We start from the raw sequence: 22,081 nt of genomic DNA, 5'->3' as shown, positions 1-22,081 counted from the left end.
GGTACATACTAGGTCCTCAACAAATGTTGTCTCTGTTGCTTCTTACAGCCTGGTCAACACCTCATTTAAAAGAAAACCGCTGGAACTGTTGTAATATTTTTTTAAAGTACAACTGATGCTGAATACCCTGAAACTTATCTTCCTTGATCTGAACAGAACACTTCTATTAATACAGTCTAAGGTTACATCTGCACTACTAGGAGCCATATTCTTTTATTGGGGTAGACCATACATTTAAATCCTTTCTGTGCTGGGGCGCCTGGGTGGCTCAGTCAGTTAAGCGTCCAACTTCCGCTCAGGTCATGACCTCACAGTTTGTGAGTTCAAGTCCCGCTTCGGGCTCTGTGCTGACAGCTCAGAGCCTGGAACCTGCTTCAGATTCTGTGTCTCCCTGTCTCTGCCCCTCCCTTGCTCACATTCTGTCTCTCTATCTCTCTCAAAAATAAATAAAGATTTTTTAAAATCTTTTCTGGGCTGTGATTAGTATGAATTGTAATTGACTTCCTGAACCTAAATCCAAGGCTTTACATTATCTTTAATGATGATCACCTTGTTTAGTTTTAATACAATGCATCAGTTAATTTGTCAATATCTTATGCCATTCACAGATTTGTTATGTGCTAAACAAATCAATGATCCAAGGCATTGTTAAGAGAGATGAATAGGTCAGGGCAATGACAGAGCCCAGCAGCTTATCCCTACAACCCCACTCCACCTTGACCTTGACCATTAGTAAATACATTTTAATATGGGGGCTCAATCCATTCTGAATTCTCCATACTATACTGCCATTTACATTATATTTCTACAACTCTCCTTCAAAGATTTTATGAAACATTGCTTGATACCTTACTGAAGCTGAGATATACCACATATTCTGTTATCACTTTTATTGCTTAAAAATGGATGTAGTACTAAGTGAAATAAGTCACTCAGAGAAAAAGACAAATGCCATGTGATTTCAGTCATATGTGGAATTTAAGAAATAAATCAAATGAGCAAAGGTGGGGGGGGAAGAGAGAGAGAGACAAACCAAGAAACAGACTCTTAACCCTAGAGAACAAACTGATGGTTTGGGTGGGGGATGGGTAAAATAGGTAAAGGTAATTAAGAGCACACTTACCACGATGGGCACTGAGTAATGTATCGAATTGCTGAATCACCATATTGTACACCTGAAATTAATATAACACTGCATGCTAGCTCTACTGGAATTAAAATTAAAAACATCAAAAAGGAATGATTTAGATTTCCCAATGTAAAAAACTAAAGGGAATATTTCCCCCTCAATTTACAAAAACGTTTTATTTCTATGAAAAACTATTATGGTAATCATTCATTTCAGTCATGTGGGCCTCTCAGTAATAGCTTTTATAATATTCATCCAAACATTATATGGGGCTTGATGAGGACAGATACTACTCCATTCATCTTGCCATCCCCAGTACACAGCACACCTTCCTCACTGTAGGTGCCCTTAGGTGCAGATAGGAGAGCAAAGGGATCAAGTTCCTGAATTTGGAATCAAAATGGATCAGAATCCTGGATGTGCCACTATGGTGATGCAATCTTGTGCACGTGGTTTCATCTTAAATTTCACTTTCTTAAGGTAGAGATGCAAACACTCTCAGTTTCACTATTAAAATTTAGTGAAATAGTATACATATAATTCTTAGCATAGTAGTTGGAATAAAGAAGGTGCTCAAATGTTACCGCTATTTTTTTTTTATTATTTGATCATGCAATTACTTGCGTTGATTAAAATTGAAAACACATAGTAAAAAGCGTTAGTCATAATGTCCAGGACTATACCTTAATTCTTTCTTGGGTAAATATATATTTATTCAAAAGATGATGTAAAAATGTGCCAATCTTGCTAGTGAACAGTTAATTGTGGATGTTGATGTGGAAGAAAACAAAAGGAATTGAGTAGGAGCTCTGAATTCAGCTGACCTTGTCTTGCCTGAATTGTACAATCTTGTGTTTCCAGAGAAGTGTTGCTCAACAGGGAAGTAACCAGCAAGAAACCCAAACTGTTGCAAATCATAGACTGATGTGATCTGGACCGACCACCTTCTTTTGCCAGTAAGTAGGCCGACTGGGATATCCTCATTTCTGTTAGAGCAGTGTCAGGATTGCTATCGGGCAGAACTGTCGAGCAGAAGTTCCTCTACTTGATACGTCTCACAGATATTAATTCAGTTCTATGTACTTTTTTGTACCCAACTTCTTTCCCAATAGGTTTGGAGGCACAATTTATGCACGCTTATAAATCCATGACAACGGTCAAATGCCTTCCTGGGGTATCGTCTGCTCATTGAGTCTTCAAAAACATAAATGGGGGTCTCACAATCAGTAAGGGAGGTAGGCAGGGCAAGCATAGTGCTGTTAGCCTCAAAAATAAAACTGTCAGTTACTTTAATGAGTTTATTCTGGAATAACAGAGAATAACAACTCAGGCATGCAGGGTACTACAAAACCATGGGTGAGTCTGGAGGACAAAGGAGAGGAAAGCTTTTTTATGGAGGAAAGTGGGATGGGGCTGTTACAAACAAAAGGTCCATTGGAGTAAACTGGGACCTGGAATAATAGTGACTTTTGATTGTCTGAGTTGTGACAGTCTCTCGTTGGCTGGGCTGCTGCAGGGGGAGGAGAAATCTTTGTTCCTCCAGCTGGGGTTGCCAAGTATAGACTTCTTCCTGTTGAGAAAGTACAAGGTGTGTCTTTTCCTGGTGGGGTTGGCAAAGGGCTTCCAGGCATGGTAGGGTGCGAGAGCTCTCTCTGCCCACGTCCCAACTCCATTTTAGATGAGGCTTCCTTAATTCAGTTTCACACTACTTTGCAGTTTTTGGATGCATGGAGATAAACAAACATTAAATGCCATGTCCAAAATCACAACACTGGTTCTCTAAGTTCCTCAGAGTTTGGCAATTAGTTCAAGGCTCTTTCTATCACCCTATTGGTCTTTTATTTTAGCAAACTGTTTCAGCCCACAACTGGTGTGAATCCTTATTTGTGGAGGCCATTCCCTTTCCTCTCCACTTGTCTTCTTTTTCATGGTCTTCCTGCTCCCTGTTATAGCAATGGTATCCACTCTTGACAAGGAGTAAAGAGAGAATCTGATAGGTTCCTATGTAATAAATGAGAAACACAGAGAAGAGTTCGATGTGTGACCCGAAGGACCAGATTGTTAAATGGCCAACGAAACCTGGTAACACACTCCTGTGATAGTTCAGATTCCTGTACGATGGTATTGGAGATTGGTTTCAGTCCTCACAGCAGGCTCCCTAGCCTTACATCTTGGACCTTGCACTAAGGTGGCACTGCATTAATATAGAGGGACTATTTTGGGCCCCATTCAAAAACTATGGCAGTGATTGATTGATAGACTGATTGGAGTGGTATTTCTAGCATTGTTTGGAAGAATATTTCTAGGAAGTCAGCAAGTATAAGAAGAAATGAGGGAGCTTTCCTAATTCTCCTTAAATTGTAACCAAAATCAATGTCTATCATACCTATGGGAAATCAGAATGATAGAAGGCCATAGAGTTTAAGAATAAATGACCAGGGAATAATTTCCATGTGGGTTGAGGTCACTTGGCTAATCTAAAAGCAAGCATTCTCAGCTCTGCATCCCCAGATACAATGCTCATATACACAAGCGATGCCCAACCAGTATGCAAACTATATTGCTGATTTTTAAAATACAACAGAATTCACATAAAATAGCTGATATGCTGGAGCCTGCAAATCAATAGGTAATATCGATTGAGGCCAGAAAAATGAAAGCTCAGAGATTGCTTCCTAAGCAAAAATTACTTCTTGTTATCAGAGAATAGTTCTCCTGAAATTGATTATCACACAAGGTACAGAGAGCTGTCTCCTTTTGTTCCTCTTGCTCCACTTTGTCCTTGGAAATTATAAAGGTCCCATCTCACAGGTGCAAATATCCAGGGACTGCCCTGCATAATGGGCTCTCATAAGTCAGAGCCACAAATCTGGACCATGAGGTCAAGTACAGGGATACTGTTCTGGTTGGGGATGAGGTGGTGGGAGGGGAGGGCACTCCAGGAACTCTAACTACTTGGGTCCAGCAGAACCATCAATGGCCCGAAAGTCTCTTGGTGTGTCTGCACTGCCGGGTCCCTGTTGGACTTTCTTGGAGTATTATTCCTGGCACTAATTTGCATTGTCTTGATTGATTTGGAGACCTTCAGAGTGATGTAGCAATAGTAAAAATAGACTGAGATTGCTGCACATGTCATTTACTATCAAATCGCAAGGAAGATAGGGGTGCCAAATGCCTTCTTTCCTTTCTTCATTGTGTAACACTGTCATGGCAATTCCATCATTTCTACCTCACTTAATATGGGTCATTGCTTCTTCCCTGCTTGTAGGATCCATCCTGCAACATGCTCACACCCTCTCTCAGGTCCTTGGAAGGTATTATTACAACCTGTATCATGGGAGAATGCTCTCATGTTGGTAAATTCTGTTGTATCCAAATTTTATCTTCCACTCACCTTTGTCAGGCACCCTCAGAATCCAGTCCCAGGCATACTGTCCCAGTGGCTGGTGTTGAAATTGGACTCAAGGAAGATAGTTCATCTCCTCCCTCAGTAGTCCCAGCAGGTCCTTGGAAGAGCTATTCTGTGACTTAACCCCCATAACTGATTTGGTGGTCAGGAGGGGATACAAGAGACGTCCTGAATAAAGTGCATAGCATCTTGCAGAGAAGAGGTCTCTGTACTAAATTCAGTGTGTGTGTGTGTGTGTGTGTGTGTGTGTGTGCATGCGCACAAGTGTGTGTGTGTGTGTGTGTGTGTGTGTGTGTGTGTGTGTGTCTAGCCCTTAACAGAGCAGAGGAGTGGACCATTTGTGCAGAGGACTCAGGGTAATCTGGAGATATAAAATCCTTAGAGGGACGTCGACACAGATGTACCTATCCCTTGTGTCAGGGGCCCAACTGCCCAATCTTAGCATAGCAGACCTGCCTCAACTACTCTTACAATTAAATCCTGTCCTTGGTCCTCTTTTTGAGCCCTTCCCATTTTAAGAGACGAGAGCCTCATGGTGTGTTTCTAGGGAGGCCCTTTGGCCTTCTCACTCAGCATTTAACTGCTGATTTATCTCAGCTTTTTGCTACCCTTTGCCAGGGCGTCTGTAAAGCTTAACAGCCAGGTAATTCACTGTCCTTATGATTACTGTTTCCCTCTTATGTCCACCTACCAGGGACAGCATCCTCACTGGCAGCCAGGAGATGGTGGTCAGCTCCAAAATCCCATCTCAGTGTTGTGCTTGTGGACCAGTCTTTGTACCTACTGTCACGGGTTGGGATCCCTGGATGCAGATCCTGAGAAGGAGCTTGATGAACGCTCTTGGGATCAACACCTGTGGAAGAAAGCAGGCTTAGGCATAGGAATAGGCTGACTTTCCATGAAGTTCTTGTGTTGAGATGGCTCCTCAGGTTCAAGTCAGAGGTTAAAGGACCAGATCTTTATACCTCCTGGAATAGTAAGTCATTAGATGAAGTTTGTCCCAGAAAAGTCATGACGTGAGGCGCAGTTTTCTTCCAACACAGTAGGAGGCTACCAGCTAAGTGCTATCTTTTGACCACTGGGAGAATAAATCCTCATTCTGAAGAGGGATCAGGGTGGCACATCACAGCATACACCAAATACACAGCGCCTGATCTAATCACTATAAAAACATGCCGCAGCTTTTATAATTACTGCCACGTTACTCATAAGGAAACTGAAGCACAGAAAGGTTAAATAGCTATTATCTCAAAGACAAAGTTTTGGAGGCCATACTATCTTTGAAAAACTACTTGATTCTGCTATCGTAACACAAAAGCAGCCACAGGTGATACTTGAACAAATGGATGTGGCTATGTTCCAATAAAACTTTATCCACAAAAACGGGGGGGGGGGGGGGGGCTGGATTTGGCTCACAGACCATAGCGTTCTGACCCCTGGTTTAGCGGGTACCACTAGAGCGAGGCCTTGAAGAGCGAGTAAGGTTGTTTTAGAGTAATAGACAAAGCACACTGCAGCGAAGGGAAACTGCAATGCGTGGTTAGGAATGGTAAGTAGGTAGCAAAACCACAGCACAGAGCTCGTGAGGCAGGGGTGTGGTGGGACGGGGTTACAACATTAGGACCCTGGTTATGAGTGGGGATGAGAGGTGAGGCTGGCAGATGAAAACATTGGAGAACCTCGGGGTGTTTACCCATATTAAAGAACAAAAATTCAACCGAGTAAATTTAAACATCTAATTGACTTTACTCAACAATTTATGAATCGGGCAGCATCTCTTCTAACAAAAAAAGGGTTAAAGGATTTGCACAAAAAGGAGTTGTACAAAGGGAAGAATTTTAAAGGCAGAAACTGGGTGGGACAAGGAAGTTACTGGTAAAGGAAAAGATTGTTTCAGGCAAGGTCACTTCCTAGAGAGTCTTATCAGGCAGGTTACCTCTCTAAAACTTATCAGGAAAACTCCAGCTGAATGGCTTAAAAGTCCACTCATGGAAGAGGTTGACTGCACTTAGGTTAGGTATTAAGTCTTGGTAGTGCTTAACATAAGTGGTTCCATTTTGGGCCCATGGTTTCTTTTTAACACTAAGGTGCTTTTTAAACTGCCTGGAACATTGCCCCACGTCCTTTGACTAATTAAATTCTACTGACCCTTCACAACTCAACTCAAGCAAGAATCATTTCCACAGTAAAGCCTTCAAGGACCTGAGGCTGAATTGAATGCCTGCTTTGTTACTCCTATAACCCTTTAGGACCTTCCATCATATAAAACCATACGAAATCATCTGCTCACATATGTCTGTCTCATTACACCAGTGACTTTCTAGGCCAGCTGTACATTTGGAATTAGAGCTTGGAGATACACACACACACACACACACACACACACACTCCCCCCCCCCCCAAAAAAAATATGTATATATATATTTTTTTAAGTTTATTTTTTTTTTTTTGAGAGACAGAGTGCGTGTATGCATGTGAGCAGGGGAGGGGCAGAGACAGTGGGAGAGAGCTTTTTTTTTTTACATTTATTTATTTTTGAGACAGAGAGAGACAGAGCATGAACGGGGGAGGGGCAGAGAGAGAGGGAGACACAGAATCAGAAGCAGGTTCCAGGCTCTGAGCCATCAGCCCAGAGCCTGACACGGGGCTCGAACTCACGGACCGTGAGATCGTGACCTGAGCCGAAGTCGGACGCTCAACCGACTGAGCCACCCAGGCGCCCCAGTGGGAGAGAGTTCTAAAAGCTCTCCCATGATTCTAAACTGCAGCCAGGATTGAGAATAACTGCACTATATACTGTGAGTTCCTCCAGAGCAAATACCTCCTCTAACTTGTCTTTTATCTCTAGCAACTAGCACATAATAGAGATGCTCGATAATGGTGATGAATTAGGGAATAAATGGAAGCTCAAGAATGCCATAATAAGGAGTTCAGACTCAATGTGTGGAGGCCATTTTCAGCCTCCCTTGACCACTCTCAACAGAAGTATATTCTATTTCTTTGGATCAATGGGTAGAATGTACAACACTATAATTGCTTCAGAGAAGGTCTCCTCTATTGGACTGTGGCTTCTTGAGGGCAGGGACCATGTGCTTTTCATGTTGTGTCCTCTGGGTTGGGCCCCATGCTTATCTCAGCACAGGTGCTCAAAAAATGTAGAATGAAACAAAATGAGATTGTCCCATTCTTATAAGTTATCCATTAACCAAAATCTCCAGGTCTTAGTATCATTATCTTCTCATAGCTCTGTTTTTCCCCTCATGTACTTGATGTGGAGGTATTGTGCTTTAAAAAAAAAAAAAACTTAATTAATTAATTAATTTAAGAAATAGCAAATAAGCAAAAAGCTGATGTCATTTAAGTAGTAGAGCAAAATCTACAAAAAAGCCTGGCATGAGAGGAACACCTGGGTGGCTCAGTTGGTTAAGCATCCTACTTCAGCTCAGGTCATGATATCATGGTTCATGAGTTTGAGTCCCTTGTTGGGCTCTGTGCTGACAGCTCAGAGGCTGGAGCCTGCTTTGGATTCTGTGTGTGTGTGTGTGTCTCTCTCTCTGCCCCTCCCCCACTCGCGCATGCGCGCGCTCTCTCTCTCTCTCAAAAATAAATAAACATTAAAAGAAATTTTTTTAAAAGCCTGGCATGAGAGCTGCCAACCAATTCTAGAAGAATTGCAGAAATGGAGATGTTCATCATGGTCCTCCCTGTACCTTATGACCTTCCATTGGGATTCCTCTTAAGTCCACTCATGGCTCATTCTCCAGCAAGCACTCCTTTCCATTCTGCCTCTCTCTCAAGCCAGAATTCGTTTACCCTTATTTGGGTAATGGGAGAAAAATAAGCTGTACTTAATTGTTTAAAAAGCCTTGGACAAGGGTTGAGAAAGCAAGTGTGCACTTTGCCCTTGGCTTCTACCCAATTACTTGTGTTCAGAGCTGTAGGCCTCAGCTTCTTCCTATGTAAAGTTCTTAATCATCATTTTCTATAAATCAAGCGTTAGACCTCACCAAAAAATTACTCATTCAAGTGCACCAAGCTATGAATATTAGGTAGATTTAAACCTCCTGGGAGTATCTGTTTTTTAAAACAGCTCTTACCTATATAAAGAAGCCATTAAATGGCACTGAACCCACCCACTTCCTCCATTTATTTTGGCTTACTTTAACATGTCACCTTTATTCTCTCACTAGATGAATAAAAGAAAATTGACATTTTATTTCAGAAAAATGATGGGTTCCTAATGTGAGTGTAGAGCATTCTACGTGTATGTGCTATAGGGATTGGTGTTTAACTATCTTTCTCTTAGTGCCTGTTCAGTGAAGTGCACTGGGGAAGGTGTCAGAGACCAGGGGAAATATTTCTAGTGTCATCCAATGTTTTCCACCAGGCACAAGTGATCTCCAAGGCAGGCAATTTCCAGAGGGAGGAAATGCTCTGGCTCAGGAATTTGCCTTTTCCCATCTTGGTAGCAAAAGTCCTGGTCCCAGGCAGATATAACCTGGGACTTTTTAATAGTCAGCTCGTTCTGCTAGCTCTCTTGCCCTGCTTTCATGTAACCAAGTAACCCTCTGATTAACACTTAGCCTCTCATATAGATTCCACTGAGAAGGGATTCTTTTCAGCAGTTAACATTTCTCATTGTCACTGTTTAACTCTAGCATTTTAGGTTTTACATGGAGTCTGTTGTGAGCTAAGTGAGCATTAATCTGTCTCCCTGTATCTGGAAAGTTCTGGGACTCTAGCAGTGATTGGAGCTGTAAGATTGAAGTCCAGAATATGAGATGTGAAAAATATACTACAGTGGATGCCATGAGCCCTGAGTGTGTCCCACCAGTACATTTTCCTCAGTGATTCCCTAACCTCATCCTATGTGCTACTAAGTCCTAACTTGGTCTAAAAACAAGGGGGTTTTGGTTAACACTGTCTGAGGACTGTGGACACAGCTGGAGAATACCCAAAGGTCTGGAGGTAAAGAGAGGAAAATACACTCAGTACGCCATGGCCAAAATGCCAGGAACGAAGCAGCCAGTGGAGACTCCGACCCTGCCTGGCTTATTCTCTGGCTTTCTCAGGGAGAGAGTCTGCTGGCCTATTCTTTCAAAAGCTTGACTAATTTCTTAATCAAAAGAAAGCTAAATTGGTGTAATTTTATTTCATCTCTCACCGCCAGGCAAGGACATACATCAGACACCCTAAAAGAAACTCCAATGAGATCTCACCCAATCTGAGGAGTGAAACTGTATTGCTTTGATTGTATTGTTGTTCACTATTTTATTTATTTATTTATTTATTTATTTATTTATTTATTTATTTATTTATTTTTACCATGTATTGCATTCTAAAAATAAGTTAGGTGCTAGGTAAAAAACTGAATCAGGCTCAAGCCCTGCCTAAATAAAGATGCTGGCTGCCAGCCTGTCTCACAGGAATCCTATGAGGGTTTTGAGCTGGTAAAGAACTCCTACGGAAGGTTGTCAAAATGCTAATGCAAATAACCAATCCACTGTAATCACATCAACGTCGTGTGTGTGTGTGTGTGTGTGTGTGTGTGTGTGTGTCAATCTTCCACTGTTATGAGAAAATGGATATAAAATGCCTAGTACATGGCAAGTACTCAAAAATGACACTAATAGTTTTTATATTATTTTCACTATTACAACTACAGTTAGAAAAGAGATTGCCCATGGAAAGCAGATTTTTTCAGAAGAATGGTAAGAAAGTCATCTAAACACACTTCCACCCTACCACACCACCACTCCAGTGTTTGAAGCCCTTATTTAAGAGAACATAAAATGGTGAATGAATATATTTGACATTTGACATTCACTTAGTTATGGAGATAGCTTTGTAAATACTTCAAAAATAATACGGTGGTAACAGGCAGGTAGAGAAGTAGTCATAAACCCTTGTTTATTTTACCTTTTCCTTTCCATGCCAATTACATTCATCTCCTGATATGAACTGATTTTCCATTTATCATAAGTCCCTTTTCTGTGGGGATCTGGATAACTAATGACAAAAATCCAGTAAACCATGGGGTGCCTGGGTGGCTCAGTTGGTTGAGCAGCCAAATTCAGCTCAGGTCATGATCTCACGGTTTGTGGGTTCGAGCCTCACATCAGGCTCACTGCTGTCAGCACAGAGCCCCTTTTGAACCCTCTTTTCCCCTCTCTCTGCCCCTCACCCAGTTGCACTCTCTCTCTTTCTCTCTCTCAAAAATAAATAAACTTAAAAAAAAAATCCAGTAAACCACTAAACAGGAAAATCTGGAAGTATATGGCTCAAATGAAACCACCAAACAAAATAGTTGATGGAATTGAGCTAGAATTCAAAGTCCTCTCTAATAAATGGCTTATAGTCACACAAAGATAAGAAAAAGAGCAAACAAGCCAAAAGCAGAAGATAAACAGGTACATAACAATTGAATGGGGAAAACCATCTAACCTCTTTTGGAGGAAATGACTTTGTAGGTCATGATGAGTTTCTTATTTTGGCATAGAACAGTACAGCATACAAGGCACAGTCTCATACATCATTTCACTCGATCTCCACAATGAAAATGTAGGCAGATAACCTGAGAGAATGTCCAAATTTCCAAGCCCTAGCCTGGAAGGAAAGAATAAGTCGATCTACAGGTCTCTGGTAGGTTCTCCCAGGAAAGACTTTCCTTCATATCTTTTTTCTGTTTTTCATTTTAGAAGAGATTTCTTTTCCCATCAATTAATTTAAACTTAAAAATTAGTTTTGATTCAATTTGGTTCAAATGCTGTTTTTTGTTTAAGGATATAATTATATTCCACTCTAAGTGAAGCAGTGCCATTAACTATAACAAGTGTCATGCAGTTTTAAAAAGACCAGGCGAAGTCAACCATAAAGAATGGACATTTGGAATGCTACGGATTTCCTCATTTTGAACCATGCAGATGGCCAGTTTGAATCGTTAGGGTCACAGGGAATTTTCTTCTTGTCAATTTCCTAGGATTGACTTTGTATGCTCTCCTTGAACGGATCTGAGTATTGCAGACTGACAGTTTGCTCAAAGTGAGACAAATACTCTCAGAAAAGCTCAGATAGTTAGGATAAACTTGAAATAGGGATAGAAAAACTAACCAGTTCTGCAATATCTCTTTTCAGTTCCTTGTACACCCAATTCTTGTCTTGTTCTAACTGGGCAAGCAGATGTGGTCAGCCTCAAAGATGAGATGACATTTGCCTGTCACTACGGGAATAACCATTACTCAACATCTGGCAAGTTTGTGAGTCACCAACATTTATTAGACACCCCAGCATAGTGACTAGAGTATAGCAGATGCTCAAAAATGTTTGTTTGGCAGATGGATGGAAGGATGGATAGATGAATAGATGGACGGATGGATGGATGGATGGATGGACTGATTAATGGATAAACAAACTAGGTACCAAGGTTGAAAAATAAGTTAAATATTTATATTAAATTATAAACTTATATATAGAATTTTCCTCTATGTAACTGTTGAAGTAGGACAGGGACATAATTAGAAGTTTCCAGGGTCTAGCAAACATGAGAATAGAGTCCATTCATTCTTAGAAGCCAGATAAACCTATGTGCTCTGAATCCAAGACATTACCCTACCTTGAAATATCTCTCCCACCTTCACCCTGAGCAACTCTAACGTTCATAATTCTTTCATAACCTGCTGCTGAACCATGTTGTTGAATGTGTTGATAAACATCTATATCACTGTATCACTGATTTTCTTTTACTATTCTGATAACAGTATGCCATATAATTGGTCTCCTTTGTAACTCCAAATATGTTATCCTATACATATAAAAATATTATTTTAAGAAAGAGTCCTTAGACTTCTAGTAGGCCACCAAGAGTGTACGGAACAAAACCATTAGAAACCACTGCTTGAGGGGCGCCTGGGTGGCTCAGTCCACTGAGCATCAAACTTTGGCTCAGGTCATGATCTGGTGGGTTCCAGCACCCGAGTAGGGCTCTATACTGACAGCTCAGAGCCTGGAGCCTGCTTCAGATTCTGTGTCTCCCTCTCTCTCTGCCCCTCCCCTACTCACACTCTGTCTTTCTCTCTCTCTCAGAAATAAACAAACATAAAAAAAAAAAAAAAACGCTGCTCAAAAGGCAAGTCCCTAATCTGCACACCTCATTTCCGTTCTCACACAAGGGGCAGAACTTAGTCACATGGTCACACCTCCCTGCAAAGGAGATTGATAGATGTAATCATTAATGATGAGTGCTTTGAGTCCTCTCTCTCAAATTATCCAGGATTGAAACATAAACTATCAGATAGCACTGAAAATAGTTTTCATTTGTTCTAAAAAAGGTCATGACTATTTTATTATATTGGTTTTAGTACATTGGTATATCAAATGACTAAAACCCTGCTCGTCAGTGGTTTCCAAAAAAGGCTCATTACCAGAATCAGTTGACCACTTTAACATATACATATTCCTGGCTTCCATCCTCAGAGATTCTGTTTCAGTAAGTCTGGGGAGAAATCCACATACATACATTTCAAATTTTCTGCAGTGATTCTGATGATCATCAGATTTGAGAAACACTACTCAATTATTGTTTACTGAGTACTAATCTTCCTAAAGCAACTAGTCCTTCTTAGTGAATAATTTATACTAATTACTCTGAGTGATACCATTAATAAATAGTAAAAGCATAAGAGACTCTGAAAAACTGAGAACAAACTGAGGGTTGATGGGGGGTGGGAGGGAGGGGAGGGTGGGTGATGGGTATTGAGGAGGGCACCTTTTGGGATGAGCACTGGGTGTTGTATGGAAACCAATTTGACAATAAACTTCATATATTGAAAAAAAGAAAGAAGAAAGAAAGAAAGAAAGAAAGAAAGAAAGAAAGAAAGAAAGAAAAGAAATGGAAAAAAATAAAAAAATAAATAGTAATATGTATAAAATTTTGTGAAAATTCAAGTTTTCTTTTCTGTTTTTCAAGTTTCAATCATTTTTCCTCTCTCCCTTCCTCTGTTTTATTTCTCTCCCTCTCTCTCTCTCCCTCTCTCTCTTTCTCTCTCTCTTTCTCTCTCTCTCCCCTTTATAGTTTTTGCTCCATAGCAAATACAATATTGGAATATTAAAATAAAGAACATAACATCATTTTCTCATTTGATGAGGTGACAGGTGGCTTGCATAATACTTATGAAAAATAACATGCAATAGTATAATAGTATCCTTAATTCTATATATCTTTATTTGTGTAATTTCGCTTAAAAAGAGAAAAACTATGCATGTGTGTGTTTTTGTGTGTGGTCAGTAAGTACAGGTAAGGAAATGGAGGCCCAGAGAGATGAAAACCCAGAGATACATGGTTCTAGGCGGTGGTACCAGGATTCATGTCTAGGGATCTGAGTCTAGATAGGATGCTCTCAATACATCACTACTCTACTTCTGGACCTGTGGGACATGTTAAGTCAGATGTGAATAGACAGCAGATATTCAGATCTGAAGGTCAGGATAGAGACCTGGGCTCCAGATAGAAATGTGAGCTTTATCAGCACTTAGACATAAAGCCATGGGAGTGGATGAAATCCCCAAGATAGTATTCGTGATGAAAGTATTTGTATCTGTAATAAAAAGAAGACAGATTGGAGGAATTTCAACACATAAGGGACAGAGAAAAAAGAAGAAACTCACAACCCCAAAGACGGATTAAATGGGAGCAAAACTCACCAAATGGATGTTTTATGAAAGTCCATAGAAGAGAATGTTGCAAGGAGAGAGCTGCCAATGGAGTCAAAAGCTGCTGCAAGTTAAGTTCTGGAGGTGACTCAGAAGATTCTTGGGCTCTAGAAACAAGAAGGTAATGGACAACGTTGGCTGGAATGGTGTCAGTGTTGTTAGGCACACGCTGAGCTGCAGTGGGTTGAGGAGTGAGAAGTGGAGATGGAGAGTGAATACAAGTCTTTCAGGAAGTTTGTCTATGATGAAATAGAAATTAGGTCCCAAAGAAGGGTTTTCAGAGATGAACAAGCACAGAGTAACAAAGTGGTCAAGATACAATCCTGTAATCAGACAGAATTCAGTTTGACTCCCTTATCTGCCACATCCTTGTCGCATGATCTTAGCTGCTGCTCAACCTTCCTAAGCTTCAGTCCCTTCATCTGCATAATATGGAAAACAGCACTGAACTTGAAGAGAGGTGGAAAGAAGTAAGTTCATAGATTTAACAGCCTCTGCCTCCACTCCCGTACAGACTAAATGCTTAGTAGATGGGAATCGCCATTTTATTGATGCTCTTCACGTACCATCCAAGAGGATATTGAAATGCCCATGGCTGAAGTCAGAAGGTGAAGACACAGGAAAGGGGTCTAATGTATGGAGTACCGTTTATGGGAATGCCGAGGGAAGATGAAATCCAAAGCACAGATTGACCACAGAAAGGAGAGTGGATTGGCAGGTGGTAGGGTAGGTAAGTTTGCAGGCTAAGTGGTGCCAAGTAGAGTCATTTTCTGTCTGTGTTTCCTATTTTTCTGAATAATGCAAGTGTTGAGGTCATCATCCCATCAAGGGACAGGTGCTAGAAGCATAGGTTTGATAAAAGGAGAAAAAAAACTTTAAATATCCACCCTGGAGAACCCAGGGAGCTACTTTGAGGTTGCTGATAAACATGGTGGACCTTTTAAAACCCTGTTACGGAATTTGAATCACGTCTTAGGGACAATGGGTTTACGCCCGATACTATGTGTATCAAATGTGTCACATTGAAAATGCCATGCTTTGTGTTTTCTCAATCATTTGCTTTCTCACCAACAATGATATGGACTGATGGAAAACAAGACAAGACGCCACTGCTTCTAAACAGCCTCTAATCTCATTCAGTTGCATAAAGATGCCATTTTGCTTAGTTTTTTTTTTTTTTTAAAACACCACACATCTTTGAGAAAAGTATTGCTGTTGCTCATAATTATTGACATGACTCACACATCCTATTGATAAGTATGCTTGCACTGCTCTTTATATGGCACTGGTAAAGAGAGAGAAGCAGGCAAGCAGCTTTTTAAAACGTTAAGTTGCTGTTCTTGCATAAGCAGCATATGAGGTTGAAGCTTAACTTCAAATAGAATAGAGTAAATTTTGAGGGTCAGAACTAGAGGATGTGATTCTACAATTTACACAGAAATTTGTGACTCTTTTTGGTAATCTTTAAAATATCATTTAAGGGGCGCCTGGGTGGCGCAGTCGGTTGAGCGTCCGACTTCAGCCAGGTCACGATCTCGCGGTTCGTGAGATCGAGCCCCGCGTCGGGCTCTGGGCTGATGGCTCAGAGCCTGGAGCCTGTTTCCGATTCTGTGTCTCCCTCTCTCTCTGCCCCTCCCCCATTCATGCTCTGTCTCCCTCTGTCCCAAAAATAAATAAACGTTGAAAAAATAATAATAATAAAAAAATAAAATAAAAATAAAATAAAATATCATTTAAAAACATGTATCTTTGCTGGAGGAATCACAATGGCAAAATATCCTACAGTCTGTCACAAAAATACCAGGTAATGGGTTCTTTATGCTTTAGTTTGGTTGATAAAGAGTATATATTTATCAAGCCACCATTATGAAAATAAAATAATGACATGTGATTGGGAGTAATCAAATGGATATTTTTTTTGAATCACTCACTTAAAAGAACATTTATTCTTCTCTTCCTTATTACAAAAATAATACATGTCAAGTATAAAAAAATTTAAAAAGAACCAGCTATAGAACCATCATAATGAAGTAATCACTGTTCACATTTTCTTGTATGTATTTTCAGCATTTTTCTAAGCATTTGCATGTATCCATGGGGTTAACAAAAGATATCACGCTATTTTGAAAATTTTCTTAGTTTAATAATATACATTTATGAATGTATGCAATGTTATTAAATAATCTTCAGCAGTGTTTTTTTTATTAGCGATTGTCATCTGAATGTGCTAACATTTAGAATACTAGTCCCTTATCACTAAACATTATTTCTCCACTGACATTTTTTGTTGTTGTTGATGCTATAAACTACAATAGAATAAACATCTTTATAGATAATTCTTGGTATATAACTGTTATTTCTTTCATATATATTCCTAGAGACTTCAAAGTCAGGTAAAAAAGCTATGCCTACTTTTTAAAACACCTGTTTATTACTTCGAAAGATGTTTAGTGACCATCAATAGATTAGATACACATTTACTGAATTATTAGGTAGAAGTGTAGACAACAGGAATACTCAGTAGAGCAAATACAGTTTCTATGCCCAATGACCCTAAAGTCTAGCGAAGACAGAAAATAAACCATCATTTGTAACATATTGCTAAAATGACAACTAGAAAAAATGCAGCAAGTTACAATCCTATTTCCTTATACATACACAGACTTTTAATACTAAGCTTAAGGAAAAAAAAAAGTCAGTTTGATGAATGACAACGTTTCTCATGCTAATTTGCATTTCTTTGATTACTAGTGAAGCTGAATATTTTTTAATATATTTATACTGCTCTGACATATTTTGTGGAAAATCCTACTTTAAAACCTGTGCAATTGTATGGCTTTTCTTTGCTGCTCCTAAAGCCTCATTTTTCCTTTTTATAAAATTTCTACAGCTCTTTAGAAATAGAGTTGAAATCAATATTGTGATAAAAACTTATACTTATGGCATATGGCTTTATAGAGCTTATTTATCTTTATAACACCATAAGGAAGAATGAAGGAGGAATTTTTAAAATTTTTTTTAATGTTTATTTATTTTTGAGAGAGAGAGACAGAATGTGAGAGGAAGAGAGGCAGAGAGAGAGGGAGACCCAGAATCCGAAGCAGCACCAGGCTCTGAGCTGTCAGCACAGAGCCCGATGCAGGGCTGGAACTCACAAACTGCAAGATCATGACCTGAGCCAAAGTCAGATGCTTAACCAACTGAGCCACCCAGGTGCCCCAGAAGGAGGAATTTTTATATTGCACATATAAATGCACATTATCATAAATTATAAAGGTATTTGATGGTTCTAAAGAAAGGAATTAGGAACCAATTTCCCTCTCTATGCCTGAATTTACATTCTTAATATCTTTCTCCTACATGTATATTTTTACTTCTATTTATGGCACCAGCATTTTGTTCAGCAGAAAGACCCCTAAGAGCAGTCTGACATAGTGGACCTTAATGATTGTTTATTGACAACTACCACTGCCCCCCTTCTTTTGTGTTTGCAGAACCGAATTTTGTTCTGTTTTCCACTCCTAAGTGAAGATAACCCTTAACCCCACTCAATGGTACATCCTAACCAATCATGATTATTCCATTCCTTTTGCTGCGGTGACTGGTTTGGGTCTCAGCATGTGATACACTTTCAGCCAATGAGCTGAAGGAGAAATCTGCTAGTAACCTCTGAGAAAGATTTCCTCGCTTTTGCAAAAGATAAACACAGAGAGACCATCTCATATTGTCAAACACTGTCATGTCTGCTTATGACCATGGCTGCCACCCTGAAACCAAAGCTACCCAGATGAGAATGGCTAAGCAGGAAATACAGAAAGAATCTGAATCCTCGATGACATCACTGAGTCACTGAAAAATATCAACCCTGCATGGGAGCCTTTCTTCATGACTTCCTCATAGTTGTCTTTATTGGTTAAGACATTTCATTTGAGTTTCCTGGTTCTTTTTGCCCACAATATCCTAACTGACATACTTTGGTTTGAATTTACAATGTAAACTTTAAGATTGTTAATTCGCCTCTTTGAGTTCAGTTTCTTCATTGGGACAGAGAGAGAGGGAGACAGAGGGGGAGACAGAGAAGGGTGGGGAGAGAGGGAGAAAGAGTTGTTCTGTATATCTCAAACCATTATTGTATAAAAGCAAAAGTCATTTTAATATAAAAAAATAGAAAAGATGTGATCTTAGGGAAAAATTTTGGAAGTTAAATTAACTAAACCTTAAAAAAACCAGTATTCTATCTTTATCTTTCTCATTTCTTTGTGGAGTGAAAATTCCTCTAGATTCTGCTTGAGAAACCATTTGATAAGAAAAGTCATATATTCATAAAGTAAATAACGGTATGAATAAATTTTTAGTTCTATTTAAGATAAGATTTCTGAAAAATCAGAGATTCTGGAGAACAGGAAGCCTGGGGAACCTTAATAGAGGTGTGAGGTCACGAGCCATGTGGTTAGTACAAGTTAGATCAGTTTCTGAAAAGAAAGGAGTAGAGCATTCTAGGCAGTAAACTGCACGAACAAAAGCTCGAGGCCAGGAACAGTTATGGCGAATGAACAGGCGTGGGGGAGCCCTCCCGCCTGACTAGGATGGACGTTTCATTCAGGGTGATGGATCCTAAAATCAGGACTTAGGGACCTTCAGGATTGTGTAGGTCTTCTCAGATGTCTTTCAGGTTGGTATATGTCTTCTCAGATGTCTGAGTTTTCAAAGACAATTTTTATATTTAATGGGTTTTTTTTTAGGGATATTCTAAAACATTAGTGTAAGTGTTCATAGATCATAAGGATGGCCACTTAAACCTAGTCACTTCTACATCATTACAGACCAATTTTGGTATTCATATGTATGATCTGGTTCACGTGAGAACTCCCGGTTTGCTAAAAAGAAGTGACATTTTTTTCATAATGAGGACTATTCAGCTATGTATTTGTTTCCTTTTGCTTTTTTTAACACACAGCTGGATTACATTTACTAGCCTCTCTTGCATTTGGATGTGGCCAGGTGATGATTCTGGCCAATAGAATGTGGTCACAAGTTATATGTGCAATTTCCAAGTCAGACCCATGTAAGCACCCACCCCACGTCCCCTCAGGCACATAGAGCCTTTGCTCTTTCTCCCATCTATCAGCTGAACAGAAGGGCCACGAAGGACTAAAGGCGGGGAGAGCCACAAAATGGAAGGAATCCTGAAATATGGAAGGCTGCCTGATCAGACTTTGACATGAGTGAGAAGTGAACCTTTATTGGGTGCAGTCACTGAAAGGCTTACACGTTATCAGAGCCAACACCATCTTTAACTAGTACATAAACATTCTCCTTGAAAAGAGAAATGTAGGTGGAAAATTGAACCATCACATGGCATATGGCAATAGTTTAGACTTGCTGAATCCTAGTGAAACCTGCTTTCTGGGGTACTGGTTAGCAACAGCTCAAGAACAGGGTTGCAAAGCAATTTAACACATAATGAGAAAATTTTAGTTTCACATTCCTGTGATAATTCAATTAAGTACTCTTTAATGTAGATTTCCAAAAAGGCATAATTTTCTTCAAGAAAATAAGATAATTTATAGAGTTATCAATGACTCCATTAAAATTGGCATCTGGGGGCTCCTGGTGGCTCAGTCAGTTAAGCATCTGACTCTTGGTTTTGGCTCAGGTTATGATCTCATGGTTTTGTGAGTTCAAGCCCCACTTCAGGCTCTGTGCTGGCAGCGTGGAGCCTGCTTGGGATTCTCTCCTCTTCTCTCTCTGCCCCTTCCCCGCTCGCACTGTCTCTGTCTCTCTCAAATAAATACATAAACTTTTTTTTTAATGTTTAAAAAAATTTGGCATCTGAACATTTCTCATGCCTTGTAATTATTAGTAACATTCTGAAAATTACATTTATGTGACTATCCCATAACTGCAGACTTATTACCTATAGTGGTGCCTAGTAGATATTTTTTGGTATTTTTAAAGCTAATCTGGGCAATTTTGTTTTAGCAAAACAGCATCTTCTGTCATGTTACTGCTACTAATTAAAATTCTATTGTTTTTTTAAATTTCTTGGTGTTTAATTTGTAATGGAGTTTGACTTTATGCTTATCTAACAACCATGAACATAAAAGAAACATCTTTTATACCTATTGAAGCCTCTGGTAATACAAATCATTTATGTCAACATTGTGAATCCACGTAAGCTGTTTTTTCTTAAAAGACATAGGCTCATCACTCAAGTTTGAGAAACAATGGACTAGATCGAGCCTTAATTGTCTCTTAGCAGTGTAAACTGGGCATTAGGAACAAAGGGTCTGCAAACTGAGGGCATCTCAGTTTGAGCCCAGAGGTCTGTTACTTACCAGCTACATGGCTTTGGGCCAGTTGTTTAACCTCCTCAAACACTGTAACTTAACAGAAAAGTTAGGATAATAATTATTGCCTCGTAAGATTATGCTGCTGGTAACGTATTGGCACACGATGAAGAGTAGCTATGGCTGTCATCCTTTGAAGGTTTACTCATTTTCAAGCAGTTCAGCCTGGTGGAGTTGTGATTTGCATTTGTACAAATTTCTGATTTTGTCAAATTTGTATCATATTCAAGATCAATGACTCAGGAGGATTGCCTGTATTTTAAAAACCTGTCAAATTTTTTTTTAAGTATATATTAGTGTTCCTAACACATAGCCTCTACATATAAAAGTGGACTTAGGTGAATCTCCACTTGGAAATACATTAGACTGAATTAATTCTATTTCTTAGATGCAAATTGTTTTTAAAAGATTTACTTAGTTTTGGGAGAGCACAAGCGGGGAAGGGGCAGAGAGAGGAGGACAGAGAATCTGAAGCAGGCTCTGTGCTGGCAGCAGTGAGCCCAATGTGGGGCTTGAACTTGCAAACTGCAAGATCATGACCTGAGCTGAAGTCAGATGCTTAACCTATTGAGTAACCCAAGTGCCCCTAGATGCATATTTTGAAAGTGTTCTTTCTAGTACATTAAACTATATATCTGAGTTTTTGTTAACTCTGGCTGACCTCCCTCATAACCAGCCCAAGTTTGTAAATCATGCACATTGAGAAGTCTGCATTCAAAATGTCCTTTGTTTTGTGGGGTGCTTGAGTAAGTTCTGTTGAATTGATATTCTGTTAATACACCCGTAATGGGCAAATTCATTCTCTCTTAATCTGATTTCTACAGAAAATAAATCTTGCCAACACTGGACTGAAACTAATTAGAGACTTCTAGACATAGAGAGTTGTCTTAGCTGGAACAGGCAATCCTTTAAAGGAGTTTCTGTAGACACGTAGACATCAGGAGGCATTGAAAATAAAGAAAGTGCAAAAGAAAGGAACAAACTGTCCCCTACAGTGGTGTGGAACCCCATGACCTCTTGTCCATCTGGAACTTTCAGCTTTACACTCTAGGGACACAAGGCACTCTTTCTCAGCTAGAGGAATAATCACATATAATTTCTCATGGACAGCATGAGCATCCTGATGCTTAGTCCTTTTAGGAGCTCACGATGAAAAACCACTGGCATCAGTAAAAGGCTTCATACCAGAAAAAGGTTATTAAGAAGTAGCAGGGGGGTCCTTTCCTTTGAAAAAGGGTGTTCAGAGCCATTAGAATGCACAGAACTGGTTAACTGAGGGCACTGGACTTCTTACAGAGACAACATAGTGGAAGTCACACTGCGCCACAACACATTTGTCCACTATGGAAGCCACCCCTCAGGGTTGGCCTCCAGCTCCCTGCAGCTTACTCCATGGTGACGCCAGGCCAAACTACAGGAGGATTTTTTTATATTATTTTGAATTTGTCAAACACAGGCAGCTTCAACTAGGGTCTCAAGGATCAC

The 22,081-nt window shown here is 39.7% G+C and overlaps 1 long non-coding RNA gene across 1 annotated transcript; it reads right to left on the bottom strand.

The window, feature by feature from the left end:
- Nucleotides 1-1,136: 1,136 nt before the first annotated feature.
- LOC123593397 lies at nt 1,137-14,558 on the bottom strand. The gene is made up of 3 exons (XR_006710300.1): nt 14,238-14,558; nt 5,230-5,391; nt 1,137-2,699 (listed from the first exon to the last, which is right to left on the bottom strand). It is a non-coding gene; the product is annotated as an uncharacterized LOC123593397 (long non-coding RNA).
- Between the last annotated feature and the right edge of the window lie 7,523 nt (nt 14,559-22,081).

This window comes from Leopardus geoffroyi, chromosome D4 (assembly GCF_018350155.1).
Source record: "Leopardus geoffroyi isolate Oge1 chromosome D4, O.geoffroyi_Oge1_pat1.0, whole genome shotgun sequence".
NCBI lineage: Eukaryota > Metazoa > Chordata > Mammalia > Carnivora > Felidae > Leopardus > Leopardus geoffroyi.
Note: the sequence above shows the minus strand (reverse complement) of the source record. Positions and strands in the feature narration are given on the sequence as shown.